General features: G+C 45.7%; 1 protein-coding gene across 3 annotated transcripts in view; it reads right to left on the bottom strand.

Annotated features, from left to right (window-relative positions):
* LOC141060795 (uncharacterized) overlaps positions 1 to 17,660 on the bottom strand; it is a 219,324-nt gene that overhangs the window by 50,177 nt on the left and 151,487 nt on the right. The window contains exon 1 of one of the 3 annotated variants that reach the window (XR_012222763.1): positions 967 to 5,552. The exons of the other annotated variants lie outside the window; for them this stretch is intronic. The gene's annotated coding sequence lies outside the window, so the exon portion shown is untranslated. Of the gene's footprint in view, positions 1 to 966; positions 5,553 to 17,660 lie in introns of those variants that run through there. 3 annotated transcript variants of the gene reach the window in all.

The raw sequence follows: 17,660 nt of genomic DNA, 5'->3' as shown, positions 1-17,660 counted from the left end.
ACACTTAAAAAAATGCATTTTTTTTCTCCTTTTTTTTTTTAGCAAGTATTTTATTCAAGTTCTCCACAGAAACCTACAGAGAAAAAAAAAAGCAACAAAACCGCACATTTCAGCTGCGTCTTAAGACACACTGGGGACGCCGTTTTCATGAAATCACATCCACTTTGCAGATAAAGGCATAAAAAAGCAGCAAAAACGCAATAATCAGAGAAGGTGGTTAATGAGTAGTTGCAGAAAACATGCAGATAAAAAGCAACATTTATGCTACATGTGAACATGGCTTCAGTGTTACTTTTTTATTGCATTTTTATGGGTTTAATGGAGGAAAAAAACAATTAGTAAATTTTTTACCCCATTTACCGATCACTGTAAGTAATCTGATCACTGTGTTGTAAGGGCTGGATGAGGAAAATTAACCATATAAACCAAAAAAAATACAAAAAAAAAGGTGGCGTTTGTTTAAAGCAGGGGTGGGGAACCTTTTTTCTGCCGAGGGCTATTTGGAATTTTATAATAGCGTTCGGGGGCCGCATAAAATTATTAATAATGATGAGCGAGTATACTCGTTGCTCGGATTTTCCCGAGCATGCTCGGGTGTCCTCTGAGTATTTTGGCATGCTCGGAGATTTAGTTTCTGTCGACGCATTTGAATGATTTGCAGCTGCTGGTCAGCCTGAATACATGTGGGGATTCCTTAACAAACAGGCATTCCTCACATGTATTCAGGCTGTCCAGCAGCCATAAATCATGCAGCTGAGGCGACGAAAACTAAATCTCTGAGGTCCCCAATAGGCAGCACAGGTCCCCAATAGGCAGCATAGGTCCCCAATAGGCAGCACATGTCCCCATTAGGCAGCACATCTCCCCAATAGGCTCACAGGTCCCCATTAGCCAGCACATCTCCCCAATAGGCAGCACAGGTCCCCATTAAGCAGCACAGGTCCCCATTAGGAAGCACATACTGACCTGGAGTTGAACACTGGACTCCTGGATGGCCCCCAGGCCCCGCACACACAGCAGCACATGGTCACCACCGCACCGGTGAACGGGGTGATGAAGATGGCAGGCTGGGGTGATGAAGAAGGCAGGCCGGGGAGGCAGGCCGCAGACCAGTCCAGCGCAGCTCACATTCTGGCGCGCGGTTACTCGTCCTCTTCATTAGTATCAGTGTGCGGGGGCCGCTGGGGTCCAGCGGGGTGTGCTCAGTCCCCGTCAGTGCGTGCACGCATCAGTGCGCGGTATCCAGCGGGCGGGGCTAGGAAGCAGAGCAAGAGTCCTCCTCTGCTCCTCTGGCTCCTGCAACAAGGTACCCGATCGCGGCTCTGGAGCGGCTGAGGGCCTGATCAATTTATATTGAGGGTCGTATACGGCCCGCGGGCCAGACGTTCCCCACCCCTGGTTTAAAGGAAGTGCTGCTGAAGTGTTTGCCAGCAGGATGTCATAATCTTAGTTCATTGTTGTAAACCAAATTCTCCACCTCTGCTCATGCCTCTTATCTGTTAAAAAGACATGGTAATCATCACGCTCATTGCCTTCTAGTCTTCTAGTGAGTAAAATTCACTTGAACTGTTGCTTGTGTCCGTCTGCACTACTTTTGCCATCCCTGATTGGGTTCACCACTCTGTCCAGTGAAGGTCAGTGTATCCACCCAATATATAAAGCTCAATGTGTGTGTGTGTGTATGTATGTATGTGTGTATGTCCGGGATTGGCATCCGCACCGTCGTAGCTAGAGCCACAAAATTTTGCACAGTCACACGTCTGGACCCCGAGAGCGTCATAGGCTATGTTGTGAGGCGAAATTTTAACCCCACGCATTCCAATTCACCAAACAATTTTGCCCCTATCTACATAATGGGGAAAAAGGAAAAGGAAAAGTGTTGGAGGCAAATTGACAGCGGCCAGATGTGAACAAGGGGGACTTAAGGAATGAGAGCGATGGCGCCAAAGAGTATATACCGTACAGTTGCTAAGGTGGGGCCCTGACATGGGATACTCACCACACACGGGGATATGAACACACACACAAAATGCGCCACACACTACCACGTGCTTCACCACATATACCACCCTCAGCACACATTTCACCACACATACACCAACCTCGCCACATAAAAGTCGAAACACAAAAGTCGCCACTCAAAACTTGCCACGCTGTCCCAGAGCTGTTTAAAAGCTGAAAGCTGAGCTGTGATTGGCTGCTATCAGCAACAGTTTTCTTTGTAGACAGTTGTGGTAACTGAGGCCTATTATTCTTATCATTTCTATGGTGTTATCGTCCTTCTGTAAAGCTGGAAATAACACAATTTATTACCGTGCCAACACAGACCACCCTCTGACACAGACTGCAGGGGGAGCCAGTATCACACAGGATAGGATTAGATACACGGCTCAGCAGTCAGTATCACACAGGATAGGATTAAATACACAGCTCAGCAGTCAGTATCACACAGGATAGGATTAGATACATAGCTCAGCAGTCAGTATCACACAGGAGAGGAATAGATACACAGCTCAGCAGTCAGTATCACACAGGATAGGATTAGATACACGGCTCAGCAGACAGTATCACACAGGACAGGATTAGATACACAGCTCAGCACGCAGTATCACACAGAATAGGATTAGATACACGGCTCAGGAGTCAGTATCACACAGGATAGGATTAGATACCCAGCTCAGCAGTCAGTATCACACAGGATAGGATTAGATACACGGCTCAGCAGTCAGTATCACACAGGATAGGATTAGATACACGGCTCAGCAGTCAGTATCACACAGGAGAGGATTAGATACACAGCTCAGCACACAGTATCACACAGAATAGGATTAGATACACGGCTCAGCAGTCAGTATCACACAGGATAGGAATAGATACATGGCTCAGCAGACAGTATCACACAGAATAGGATTAGATACACGGCTCAGCAGTCAGTATCACACAGGATAGGATTAGATACACGGCTCAGAAGTCAGTATCGCACAGGATAGGATTAGATACACGGCTCAGCACACAGTATCACACAGAATAGGATTAGATACACGGCTCAGCAGTCAGTATCACACAGGATAGGAATAGATACATGGCTCAGCAGACAGTATCACACAGAATAGGATTAGATACACGGCTCAGCAGTCAGTATCACACAGGATAGGATTAGATACACGGCTCAGCAGTCAGTATCACACAGGATAGGATTAGATACACGGCTCAGCACACAGTTTCACACAGAATAGGATTAGATACACGGCTCAGCAGTCAGTATCACACAGGATAGGAATAGATACATGGCTCAGCAGACAGTATCACACAGGATAGGATTAGGTACACGGCTCAGCAGTCAGTATCACACAGGATAGGATTAGGTACACGGCTCAGGAGTCAGTATCACACAGGATAGGATTAGATACATGGCTCAGCAGTCAGTATCACACAGGATAGGGTTAGATACACGGCTCAGCAGACGGTATCACACAGGATAGGATTAGATACACTGCTCAGCAGTCAGTATCACACAGGATAGGATTAGATGCACTGCTCAGCAGTCAGTATCACACAGGATAGGATTAGATACACAGCTGAGCAGTCAGTATCACACAGGATAGGGTTAGATACACGGCTCAGCAGACGGTATCACACAGGATAGGATTAGATACACTGCTCAGCAGTCAGTATCACACAGGATAGGATTAGATACATGGCTCAGCAGTCAGTATCAAACAGGATAGGATTAGATACACTGCTCTGCAGTCAGTATCACACAGGATAGGATTAGATACACAGCTGAGCAGTCAGTAACACACAATAGGATTAGATACACAGCTCAGCAGAAAGTATCTGTGGCGCCCTTGAGGGTTCAGTCGCCACAGAGGTACTGCACCTCCTCCTGAGGTGTGGTACCCCACCATTCACGTAAAGTGGAGACACCTGACCAAACTCCAACACCTGCATCCCACACAACACAGTATTGTAGCAAAGCACCCTTTGGTGGCTCCCTACTTGGAACACGAAGCGTGCTGGGAGGCGGGTGGAGTTTAGTTTGCACTAAAAGAGCGGGAAGAGGATAGGAAGTAGTTAGTTAGTCACAGGAGTCTGACGAGGTCAGTCTGTGAAAGGAGATCCCCTGAGTGGGATGGATGAAGGAAGTGCTGCAGCCAACCTCAGTGACCTGGGACCGCTGGCACAGGAAAGGAACATTAATAGAAAGCCTGACTCTCCATAAGAAGGAAAGGATTAATACAGAACGTGAGGAGAAGAAGAGAACCAAGGATCAGGGTTAGAGGAGAACCCTTCCCAAGTTCTAAGCGCAAGGCTGGGGTCCGGTCCCCGAGGTTGTATGGATACTAATGGTCCTGCAGCAGACATCGAAGGAATAGAACTTGTCACCGCTTTATTCCCACACCAGACTTCTGGGCACAACAGCAATGTGTGTGAGCCGGGACTAGGTAGTAAGGAGTCCCCGAAGCAGTCTACAGATGTCTGCCGTACAAGTAGAGTTCATAGGAACATCTGACAGGAGGAACTCCAGTGTAACTCAGTACTGTGAGTACTTCACTAAAGGCGCTAAGAGGGAGACATTCAGAAAAGGCACATATGTTGGCGGATTGTTGGAAAGGAGTACTTCATCTTGCCTGGAAGTTGGCTGAGCTCCTGACCCGGAGGACATGGCACGGATGCGGGCTCTTATGCCAAAACAGACTGTGAGTAACGCTTTGGAACTACATGTCCCGGTGTCCTCCACTTATTCCTGCGTCAACCTGCCCAGCACTGCTACATCCACTGCGCCCGACACTACATCATCTAAGTGTCACTTCACCTACTCTGCTCTGGGACTACAGTCCTGCCTGTGGAGGGCTACAACATCACTGCTGCACCACACCATCTGTCCCAGAGGATCTGTCTGCAGCGTCGGCTTAACATCTTCATTGCCGAACACCACAGGTGGCGTCACGACTCATTCATTCTAATCATCATAAGCACACTGAACATTACCCCCCTTTTACAATGGGCGCCCAGGGCCACGGGCCGGGTCCCAGCTGCCGTGACATCTCCCATTGAAGCTCATCGGGCCCGATACCGAGTACCCCACAGCCCTGGGAGGGCGACCCATATCACATAGGAGAGGATTAGGTACACAGCTCAGCAGACATTATCACACAGGATAGGGTTAGATACACAGCACAGAAACAGGATGTGCCAAAGGAGAGGACATTTTCATTCCAAGAATTCCACTCATTCCATCTGATTTGTTTTTTGATTTTAAACACCTCCAGTTTCCAGTTCAACTGCTCTTTGCAATGTCCATTAACAATGCTCAGGGACAGTCCTTGAAAGTAGTAGGGATCGATTTGCAATCTCCATGCTTTTCTCATGGTCAACTTTACGTTGTCTGTTCAAGAGTTGGAACTGCCAAAAATCTGTTCATCTTTGCACTGAAAGGAAAAACCAAAATTGTTGTTTATCAAAAGGCTCTTGAATGAGTTGAAAATAAAATACTATCAATACTTGGGTAATCGTTTAGTTAATTTGTATTGCAAATCTGTAGTGTTGAATATATGATGTGAAATGTTTTTATGTGCAATATAATCATTATAATTTGTTATAACTAACCAGAGTTGGTTACTATGCCCAGGCAACGCCGGGCTCTTCAGCTAGTACTATACTAAATATGATGTGGCACCCCTGAGGCTCAGTCGCCACAGAGGTACTGCACCTTCTCCTAAGGTGTGGTGCCCCACCATCCAGGTAAGTTGGGAGCTCCTTTCCACGCTCCAACACTCACACCCCACACACCAGGGTAGTTCTGCACAACCACATTGCGGCTCAGTGTTTAGAGAGTAGCAGAGCACCTTTGGTGGTTCCCTGCTTGGAACACTGGACGTGCTGGGAGGTGGGTGGAGTTAGAATACATAAAAGATTGGGAAGGTTTAGAATTAGAGGTCAGTCTGCAGGGGGCAGTCTGCGAGAGCAGTCCCCTGGGGAAATAGGAGAAGGAAGCCACTAGGAGAGGAGTGGGAATCCCTGGAAGAAGGGTTGGAGGAAGGAATGCTGCAGCTGCCTCAGTGACCTGAGCCAGCTGGCATGGGAAAGGAAGGAAAGAAGAAGGACACTGATCTGTAACCTAAGCATCCATGAGAGAGAGAATAGAATGGAATGAAGGAGAATAGAACAAAGAGGACGTGGGTTGGAAGAAAGCACCCTGCTTATAGGTTCTAAGCGCAAGGCCGGGGCCCGGTCCCCGAGGTTGTATGGACACTTATGGTTCTGCAGCAGACACCGGTGGAGTAGTTGGCTGTAAATGCACTACTCCCATCTAAGACTTGGGGCACAACAGCATTTGGATAGAGAGCCGGGACTCAGGAGAAGGGAGTCCCTGAAGCAGGCTACAGCTGTCTGCCATATGAGTAGAGAACACAGGAACATCTGTAAGGAGGAACTCCAGCGTAACTTAGTGCTAGGAGATCTTCAAACTTAAAGGCACAATAGAGGAGACGTTCAGAAAGGCACATGTTGGCAGAGTGTTGGAGGGGAGCCCACCATCTTGCCTGGAGGTTGACTGAGTCTCTGACCCAGAGGACACGGCCCGGAGGCGGGTACCTGTGTGCACTACGGACTGTGAGTAAAGCTTTGGAACTACAAGCCCCGGTGTCCTCCATTCATTATCGCGCCTACATCCTCAGCACCACTACATCTGGGTACCAGCTCCTACACTGCCTGTGCTTCTCCTCATCCATTACACCTACACTGCCCTGGGGCTACAGCTGTACCTGTGGGGAGCTTCACCATCTTGGCTGCCACACACCACCAGCCCCAGATGATCTGCAAGCAGCGTCGGCTTAACACCTCACTTGCCGAACACCACAGGTGGCATCACGAACTATTCATTCAAACTAACTACAATACAAAATTCCCCCATTACTTGGGCGCCCAGGGCCACGGACCGGGTCACCGCCGCTGTGACACATCCCGCTGACACCAGCCCGGTACCGAGTACCCCACAGCCCTGGAAGGGCGACCCAACGACACCACACACACGCAGTCTCTGGCATCTTTTACAACTCATTATATTGTCCCTATGTGAAAGGCTTGTATGATAGCTGCTTTCAGGGGCAGAGACCCTAATTAGACCCCAAAAATGAATATGGCAATTATAGCACTAGTATCACTTTTTGAGACAGAGGACTCGCCTGCATCGGTGGACTTGGTGCAAGCTTTGCAAATCCAACTCTATGCTCCTGAATTAAAAAATATTATAATTTTGGTATTTTGCTAGCAGCAGATATCCCGTGCCATTCTCTTAAGGTTGGCAAATTTTGAGGGCAGTAAGCCCATGACCCTAATCCAGTTCTCGTGAAATAAAAAATCAAAAGCTTGTAAATCGGTAGGATCACGCAATGTCTAGCTAAACCAAATAATTCAAACTAATTCTAGATTTATTTTTATATCTGTCTTGATAGGATCATTCATTTTCTTTATTCCTTTTTTTTTTAATCCCTTTGCTTCCCCCAGGTAGAAGGATTCTGCTGACGTCTGCACTTTATGACCTTCATGGTCACGTCTTCCTTCTCGGTTTGATCTTTCTGGCTGGGTATGATATCACGACCTCCTAATACACAGTCTTCTCTATATCCCAGAGATCATATTCCTGCCGGATGATTCCAGGGAACCAGGAGTTAAATCCAGGGCGTTCCCATCACGCTGCAGGACTGCAATGCAGAAAAAGGGGCGACGCGCACCATCCTGCACTGTCCTGGCATCATTTACCAGCCGAGCACGCGTCACTGGGACGGAGGGATTTAATACTGGGGTGGAGGCACTGCACAGCGGTGACTTACCGGAAAGTAAATGCCCCCATGGAAACTCTGCTGCTTGCAGAATATTCCTTTATTACACACCAGTTCTGTAATTTGGTGCCTGGTAGCCCGCCGTATAATATCTTACAATGCTGGAATTCAAAAGATGCAGAAAACCAGTCTGGTGCCGGCGCTCCCGAAAATTATATCCTGTGCTATATTGGTTTATAAAAAAGTTTTTTATTCTAAATATACAAGGTAAAAACAATAGAATAGAGTAAAAGCTTTCATCAGGTAAATTATACAACCATGATGTCTACTTTTTTCCTCACCTAAATGCAAATATTTGGGGCTATAATTCATTTTTTCAATCGGGTTTCATTAAAAATTTTGCACCGTTTGATTTCTATTGGGATTCCCCCCCCCCCCGGAAAATTTAACTCCGACGTGGTCTGGGGTCATAAATCAGAGACCGATAAAAAGAACTATAAACTCTCCAATAAGACTGCCTGAACGAGCTCACTGATGGTATCTCAGTTAACTCATCCTGCAGCCAGCAATAGAAAAAAAAACAACGTCGAGGCTACAGGAGGCAAACGGTGCAAAATTATTAATGGAATCCAAATGCAAAAAATTATTTTTAGCCCCAAATACATGCATTTAGGCAAAAAAAAAAAATATATTTCTCCATTAGTGGGAAAAAAAATATTTCTCCATTAGTGGATACACCCCATTTTAAAAAAATGTATAGGTTGCTTAAAGGGGTTGTCTTAACTATCACATTGGTTGGCAGAGATCTAACTTTTATCACCTCCACTAAACATTAGCAGTAAGGAAGCTGTTTTAGGTTGTCTATCATTGACCATAATGTCCATCCAGGCGACCCCTCAGAGCAACCCGAGACCCTGCTGACGGCAGAAGTAGTGACTTGGTGCTCTGGTCTGTCGATCATTAGGGGCCATATCAGTCAGACCCCAACAATTGAGCATTTGCGGATTATCCTATTGATATGATAATGTAATAGGGTAGTGGCCATTCCCGGCTGCTGCAGCCTAGATCACATTCACTTCAATGGGAGACTGGTGTAGGTTTGACTCCTTGCACCCCTAGTGGCCATTCTCAGGTACTGCAGATCAGCTCCCATTAAAGTGAATGTGTATGGAGCTGCAGTACCTGAGAACGGCCACTACACGGTGTATGGAGCTGTGCCGTTCTGGCTCCACACTGTGTGCATCCAGCTGCCTTGGCAACTGTGACCTGCTGACCGGTGGGGTCGCCGGGAGCAAGACCCTTGCCATTCTCATATTAATGACCTATCCTAAGGATCAACCATAAAAATCTAAGCCCTGGAAACCCTTCATGAACACTGCCAGGACGGGGGCCGGACAGTGTCCACAACGACTATGCCGCTTTCATTCAAACCATAGGCTCCATCGGGGCTCTGGAGGGGGTACTTGTTGAAATAGTTTTTTGGGGATTCTGACAGAAACACCGACATAGTGATCAAAACCCTTGAAAAACAGCAAAAGGAGCATATACCCTACAGTACGTAACTAGTAATAGTGCATGTACATAACATAGGGGACTTAACACTATTTTGATCAAAAAAGCATAAAACCATCCCACCGCGACAAGGTGACCCCAATCGGGACAGTCCTTTCCTATTTATACTATTAAAACCAGACATTCTGTCAGCCGAACTCAATATAGATGGGGCAGAGCCGGACACGGGCCCGACTGTTCAGATACCTGCCAATGGCAAGCTACATAGGTGGTGAAATGTCTGTGGTTTGTACAGAGTGCAAGAAACTACAGCAAAACCAAGAAATGAGCCAGAGCATAAGTCTGAATACGTGCAATATAGAATCCAAGACAAAACCAAAATGGAAAAATAACCCTGTAGTAAGTAAGTGAACAGTAATAGTTATGTAAATAACATAAGGGACTTAGTGCTCATCAGAGAGAACTGTAAGGCTGTGTGCACAAGACGTCTTTTATGGTAAAGTGAGAAAGTGAGTGGTGTCATCCAAAACTGCAACTCGTCCCGCAAAAATCAAGTCCTCATATGGGTATATCGATAGGAAACATAAAATAGGTATGGCTCATGGAGGAAAGAAAGGGGAAGAAGGGGGGGGGGGGTAAATGTAAGCATCAAATCGAAAATTGACTGTGGAGGCCAGAGATTAAAGGGGTATTCCAATCTCCAAGATCCTATCCTAATAATATTAGGAAATATCTCCTATTAGAAATGTAGTACAGTTCTTCTGATTTGCTATGTCGCTTACCTCACGTACAGGGCATTGCAGTAGCTTAGGCATCCATGGTTACGACCACTAACAACTAACTGTCACTATATGAGTGATCGTAACCATGGATATTGAAGCTACTGCAATTCCCTTCACATGGGGTATGTGGCATGGCTAATCAGAAGTAATATACTACATTTCAGAGTGGAGATATTAGGTAATATTATTACACCTACTATATATTCGGAAATGGTAATATCCCTTTAAGGTTTGTCATCAATATCGGATCGGGGGGGTCTGACACCCAGCACCCCCACAGATCATCTGTGTGCATCCTCTGGGGCTGGATATACAGTACACTGTGTACAGAGCTAAAATAGCACAGCGCCATACACTGTGCAGTGGCCATTCTCAGGTACTGCAGTCCAGAAGTAAATAGGAGCTGAGCTGCAGTACTCGATAACACTCTCCCGGTTCAAAGACGACCCCTTTAGCCATGTGAGGTTCTGATATTGCCGGTCTCTACACTTTTCTTCCTCTCTAGGAATCTTAATCAGCAGTAAATAGCTATCTAACAAGCTGACTCCTCCGGACCGAATGCCCAGAGGTAAGAAGAGATGAAACATTTGGAAAATCTGAAGATATCAGATAATGCAACATCATGGCCCGCAGTAATAAAACACCACAGTCCTAACTAATGCCACTGTTTCCCTCCAAACAAGAAGTGCCAGAATATTCTGGTAGCCGCTTATCTCCCCCAGCTTGCCAAATAGCAGTTACCCTTAAAGAGGACAGAGGAGGACCTGTCAGTACAAATTTGGAACCTATAGTAAAGACATGGCTGTAATGGCGCTGTACTAAACATTAAGATTAGACCTTTATTTTTCAGTGATCTACATCCTCTGGCTGAAATCTCGTGCCGGTGCCATCGCTGCCATGGGCTGCGCATGCGCAGAATGAGGTGTCGGTTCAACTCCATAATTTAGTAGTGGCTGCGCATGCACCACACACGGCAATGACTGCACTGAGAAGGGCGAGAAGGCAGGTCCCTGAAAAAAAGAAGCGACCTAACATTCTGAGATCGGAGGCAGGCGAATGGGCAAGACTAATCCGAGGCCTAGTCAGCAGTAGAAAACCAAAAGATGCAAAAATCCCCCCAAATCCCCAAAAGTCCCATGTGTCAATGGAGCAGTAATGAACATGTGCACCCACCCCTCCTATAGATAGTGAATGGAACAGTGGGTAAGTGTTCTATGCTGCGCCATCCTACTTGTCAACTGTCCTGAATTTGCCAGGACTGTCCCAGACCTTCACACACAATCCTGGCAAATTTGGGACATCCTAGGCCAGAAGGTGGTGTGTAAACCTCATCCAAAATGGGCATATTTGGGTGCTTGGAGGACACTACAAAGAGGGTCAGGGACGTTCCTTGGCAGAACTTAAAGGGGTTATACAACTTGTTCTTAGATACTCTATTCCCCCATGTAAAGTAAAAACATCCTGTACTGCGTCGGTGCCATTACGTCACGTTAACCCTGAAACCAATAATCTGCAACTAATGGTCCGCTTCACTCTCACTTGCTTCAGAAGTAGCTGATATACATCAAAAATACTCCCTTTTTCCAGATGTCTGTTTCATCTGAAGGAAGTGAGAGTGAAGCAGACCAGTAGCGGCCACCAATTGGCTGCTGGGCTCACATGACAAAGTCACATGAGCTCTGGGAGCTCTGGTGCTGGCATCGCTGGATTGGCGCCAGCACTGGAGGTGAAAACAGGGTATTTTTATTTTACATGGGGGAATATAGTAACTGAGAAGGGGCTGTTTAAGTAATGAACCTCCCCTTTAAGGGCACCATTCTCCCAATAGAAATGTGGGTGTGATCCAATCACAAAGGGAACTTTGAGACCCTGTTTTTTTGTGAATGGTGGTAGTCTTAGAATGTAGTACCCCAAAGATCATACATTGAGGACTGGTGGTATTCAATTTACGGGACAAACCCTTTAAATCCTAGGGTCACTAACTGATGGAAAATGTCACGACACGGCTGTCGCGTGACCAGGACCAGTCCCTAACACTAGGGGGGGCCCTACTCCCCAGGATACTTCAGATGGTGAAGATGCTGGGCCCCTTGCCTTTTCTCCTGAGTTAGCCCTCCGTCTGTCCTCTTCCCCCACCCAGAGGGGCGCTACTGTGCACAGTAGTACACCAACCCACCAAACAGAGTAACACAAACAATGGTTAACAAAAAACTCCAGGTATACAAAATATTCACTTACATATAACAGAGGAATGCGCAGGGGTGTGAAGGTAGGTGAATAAACCAAAACAGAGAAGGATAGGGAATTACCACGCATACAAACCAAACAACAGTCACTAATAACTCCTCCAACTCTTTTTCTCATATGAACTCCTCTCCCTCTGTTAGCCATGCAGCAAATGCTAGCTCTGACAAGGATTTGTAAACAGAGCCCAGATTATAAAGGGGAAAGGAGTGGCTAACCGAGTTCAGCTGTGAGCACAGGAATTTCCAACATGGCCGATTAACCCCTGTTCTGCCAGAAGGAATAAACACATTTAAAGTGAAGGAGAAGTGCTTCTTCTCAGCACTGGAGTAGGAGCAATCAGAATCTGTGGTCTTCTGGCCTCACACTGTCACGGCAACCCTGTGACAGAAACTGATGAATTCATGTCTGCTTGTTCTTTTCGTTACTCAGAACACTAGGATATTATTAATCATTAATGCCCTAGACGCTCCGTGCTTGTATGACATAGTTGCACATTAGCGACAATCTCAGCTTCGGGAACCCAGTGAGACATTTTGCTTCTGTTCTAGAAGCTTTAGGCAATGGTCCTATACCATATTAGCATTACCAGTGCCTCCACCAGATGCCCTCAGCATCCAGTTCTGAAAATCACATTGAAATGTATTATAGTATTGGCGAGAACACCTTCTACCCACTGCCAAGTTATTAAATCAGTATTTTATTGTAATGTCCAGTTTAAGGACACCGCGAGGCGTCCTGTACCCGGAGAGTGCGCGGAAAGGATTATTCTAAATGTCCTTCATAGCGTACAACCAGTTACAAATAGAGAAGGTTTTGTAAATTATCCAAGGAGCATTCTGTATCTACAGATCAATCAAACTAGGGAGCAGATATTTTGTAAATTAATTAATTGTATCTATATAAAATACCTGATGTTACAAGACACACCATATCTAGAAAAAAGTTTTAAAAAATGTACGATTTGGTATCATTTTTAAGCCCCAGAATTAATGATCATTATCTCCCGAAATCCAATTAAGGGACACACAGACAGGTCATGCTGCAGCTTTCCATTAAATGCGTATCTCACCCCAATGCTGTATTCACAGCCACACTGCTCAGTACTATTCTGACCTCTATGATGTTGCTGAAGTGTGGTGCCTTTTGTAGGGAAAAAAAGTAAATAAATTATACATTTTGAATAATTTTAAGCCACAAAGTTGATGGTCATTATCTCCTGAAATACAGCTAAGGTACACACAGACGGGACATGCTGCAGCTTTCCATTAAATGCTATCTTGTGGTGTTAGATGCAGAACTACTCTGCTCACTACTGCTGTATAATGACATCTATGTTGCTGTTGCTTCTGAATATGTGTTACGGAGAGCCAGTGGAGCAGGAATCCCTCATGTTTGTGTGTGCTATGTAAGACAGGTATGATATCAGCTCATCTTCATCCACTAGCTCAGAGACAACTGTAAATTACAGATACAAGTCATGTATTGTTATGAACACACACATAACAAAGTTAATCAAAATGATAGTTACTCTTTCAGTGTCAAAGTTTTATGTGAACCATAACACTCTTGTTGAAGTTGGTGACCAGGATGAAAGGTATTCCTTCCTGGTTCTGTGTCTGTATAAGGGTGATGGTGCAAGGAGTAAGCTGCAAAAAAGAACAATGTGTTACTGTCATCTTTTTCTCCATGTACAGTCTTTCCTCCTTAAATACAGCTAAACAACACAGATAGGTCATGCTGCAGCTTTCTTTTGAATGCCTATATCAAATTGGTCCTGGATGCACAGCTACTCCGCTCACTACTGCTTTCTAAAGCTCTCTATGATGCTGCTGCTTATGAACATGTGATATGTAAAGCCAGAAGAGCAGGAATCCCTCATGTGTGCGTGTTCTGTGTATAGACGATATATCAGCTTGTCTCCATCCACAAGCTCAGTGACAACTGAAAATTAGAAAGCCAGCATGAACAGGGGAAAATGCCAGATACAAGTCATGTAATGTTAGAAACACACTCATGACAACGTTACCTCTGCTCAGCACTCCTCTCTAATGACCTCTGTGATGCTGCAGCTCCTGAACATGTACTGCAGCTTGCCTCCATCCACTAGCTCAGAGACAACTGAAAATTACAGAGCGAGCATGACAAGGAAAAAATGCCAGATTCAAGTGATGTATTATTATGATCACATACATGACAAAGTTACCTAAAATGATAGATACTCTTTCAGTATCAAAGCTCTATAGGAAAAAATTAAAAATCGCAGCTTTTGTGTAAGTTGGGAGCAGGGTGAAAAGTTTTACCTCCTGGTTCTGTGTTTGTGTAAGGGTGATAGTGGGAGGAGGGAGATGCAAGAAAAGAACAGAGTCTGTTACTATCATGTTTTCCTCCATGTACAGCCTTCCAGTGACTTTTAGGGGGTTACAGGAGCTTTTCTTGGGGGATCATTGCTTAAAAAAAAATCACAGAGAAAGGCAATATGATCCCTGGACATGTCAGTATGGTGGATGACCAATGTGCAGATCACATTACACTAATACCTGGACCCGGATCTCCGCATTACCGGGCACACGTCCGCTTCATGTGACACCACTGCAGAGATTTTGCTTTCTGCATTCCATGAACGTAGACACAGTCTGCTATTTCAAGTGAATAGACTCATGTATTTTTAATTATTGGTGGAGACTAAAGTGCCAAGAAATCATTTACACAAAAAAAAGGAAATGAATAAAACCTTCACGTTGCGATCTGGAGGGTATTATCTGAGAAATCATAAGCTCTGAAGTTCTCAAGCTTTCCAATTCACTGACAGCTAGCAGAGATCTTGACATTGTCTTATAATTAAAGCTATTTTCACCTGTCACTTTTATAATAAGAAAAAGATAAGCAAAAAGTGCAGCCAAAACACATGAAAACCCCCTGCTCACTAAGCTTGTTTTCAATCTCGGCATAAATGTGTTTCACTTGGCATTTAACGCACTCCGACACTGTCAGCAAGTATTAGACAGACATGCTCTGCCAGCAAGGGAAAAAGCAACAAGCAGTTGTCAACTTATTCTGATGATTTCCATGAAGAATAACAGAGGAACAGCACAATGCAGAATTCATTAAAAAAAATGACTCCAAAATTGTTATTTTACAGCGGGGGTCAGCAACCTGTAGCACTACACAGAATGCTGCAGGTTGCTGACCCCTCCTGTTGAAATGCTACAACTCCAACCCTATGTTTCTCTGGGTATGCTGGGAGATGTACAGTAGTATCACATTTGGAGTTGCCGACATCTGTTTTATAGGGAATAGAAATATTTCTAAAACAGATATATGAGGAGAGAGGACAAATTATCTAGGGCTCTGTTCACATACTGTATGATTTGGAGGCTTCGTTAGGTAAAATGATAGCCACCATGTTGGAAACGTGACTGGCCCCATTATAGTCAGGCATAAATTCACCTGGTATAAGTTCTGCTTTTCTGTTCTGTTGTTCTTTCGGTTGTCTTCTCCCGCTGACCTCAAGGGAGTAAATATGCCATATGAAACAGTAACAAGAGGCACCTTGAAATTATTGAAATCAGGGTTTTTATTCAGCTCCATCCCATCCAGTGTATCACATCCACCCGCTCAACCCCACAGTGTATAATATCCATCCCCTCACCCCCCGCGGTGTATAACATCCACCCGCTCACCCCCACAGTGTATAACATCCACCCGCTCAACCCCACAGTGTATAATATCCATCCCCTCACCCCCCACGGTGTATAACATCCACCCGCTCTCCCCCACAGTGTATAACATCCATCCCCTCACCCGCCACAGTGTATAACATCCATCCTCTCAACCCCCATGGTGTATAACATCCATCCTCTCACCCCCCACGGTGTATAACATCCATCCTCTCATCCCCCACAGTGTATAACATCCATCTTCTCACCCTCCCACGGTGTATAACATCCATCCCCTCAAACCCCATTGTATATAACATCCAGCCGCTCACCCCCACAGTGTATAACATCTATCCTCTCACCCCACACGGTGTATAACATCCATCCCCTCACCCCCACTGAGTATAACACCTTCATCTAGCCTTACATCACCAAGCACAATTCCCTGCATCAGATGGAGTGATGTAAAGTTGGCACCACTGGAATCTGGAGGAAACTGTTCTGAACAGTGATGGATCACAATCTGGCATCTAATGGACGAGTCTGGGTCTGGTGAATGCCAGGAGAATGTTACCCGCCTGATTGCATGGTGCTCGCTGAAAAGCTTGGTGGAGGAGGGATAATGCTAAGGTGATGTTTTTGAAGAATTGGCCTCAACCCCTTAGTTCCAGTGAAGGGAAGTTTTAATCTTTCAGCACAAAACATTATGGATAATTGTAGCTTCTAACTTTGTGGGAACAGTTTGGGTTAAGGCCCTATTCTGTTTCCTATGATTGCGCCCAGTGCACAAGGTCCATAAAAACATAGTTGGGGAAGTTTGGTGGAAGTATATAAGACAGAGCCCAGACCTCAACCATATCCCACACCTTTGCGATGAACTAGAACTGAGATTGTGAACCTGACCTCTTCTCCAACATCAGTGTCTAACCTCACAAATGCTCTTCTGGATGAGGGGACAAATATTCCAATAGATGACCCCAAGATTTTGTAGAAAACCTTCCCTGAACAGAAGACACTATTGTATCTGTAAGAAGTGGCAATGGTACCCCTGAAGAGCCCCTGTGTGATGAGGCATTAGTAAGGAAAGGCTGCCATCTATTGGCTAGACGGAACCACCCGGCATCGGAAGAGTTGCAGGGGAAACAAGTTCATGCCAGGTGCCTTGGATGATGAAGTTTTCAGATATAAAGGTCCTGTGCACCAATCCACATAGGGATTTGGCATTACAGAGAGGAGCAGTGCGGATGTGGACCAGAGACGACGCTGAAGCCAGAGTGACATGCCTCAGCGGAAAGCGTACGCCGCCAGCTAGATGCTGGCTGCCATCAGACAGAGCCTGGTCGTTGCCTAGTGAGATCCAAAGACCCGACTATGCCGATCAAGACCCAAGGACCCGACATGCTCCGATCAAGACCTAGAGCCTAGACTGTGCTGCTCAAAGCCCTAATCTTCGCCCTACACCTGTCAAGATCCAGATGACGCCCATAGAGAGCAGAAGCCCAGCCCTCTTTTCCTCAGGCCTAAGAGATACCCAGCATCGGTCTAGCACCAAATATCCGTGAGGAGACTTCAACTGGAGGAGGACACCTGCGGTGACAGAAGGATGACACGAGTCAGCCGGGCTGTCACTTCCGTCCATAATGTACGGTACAGGGGTCGGTCTGAGTAAAGACAACAGG

Source organism: Dendrobates tinctorius, unplaced genomic scaffold (assembly GCF_039654945.1).
Source record: "Dendrobates tinctorius isolate UK_male_01 unplaced genomic scaffold, ASM3965494v1 ptg000245l, whole genome shotgun sequence".
NCBI classification, from domain to species: Eukaryota; Metazoa; Chordata; class Amphibia; order Anura; family Dendrobatidae; genus Dendrobates; species Dendrobates tinctorius.
Note: the sequence above shows the minus strand (reverse complement) of the source record. Positions and strands in the feature narration are given on the sequence as shown.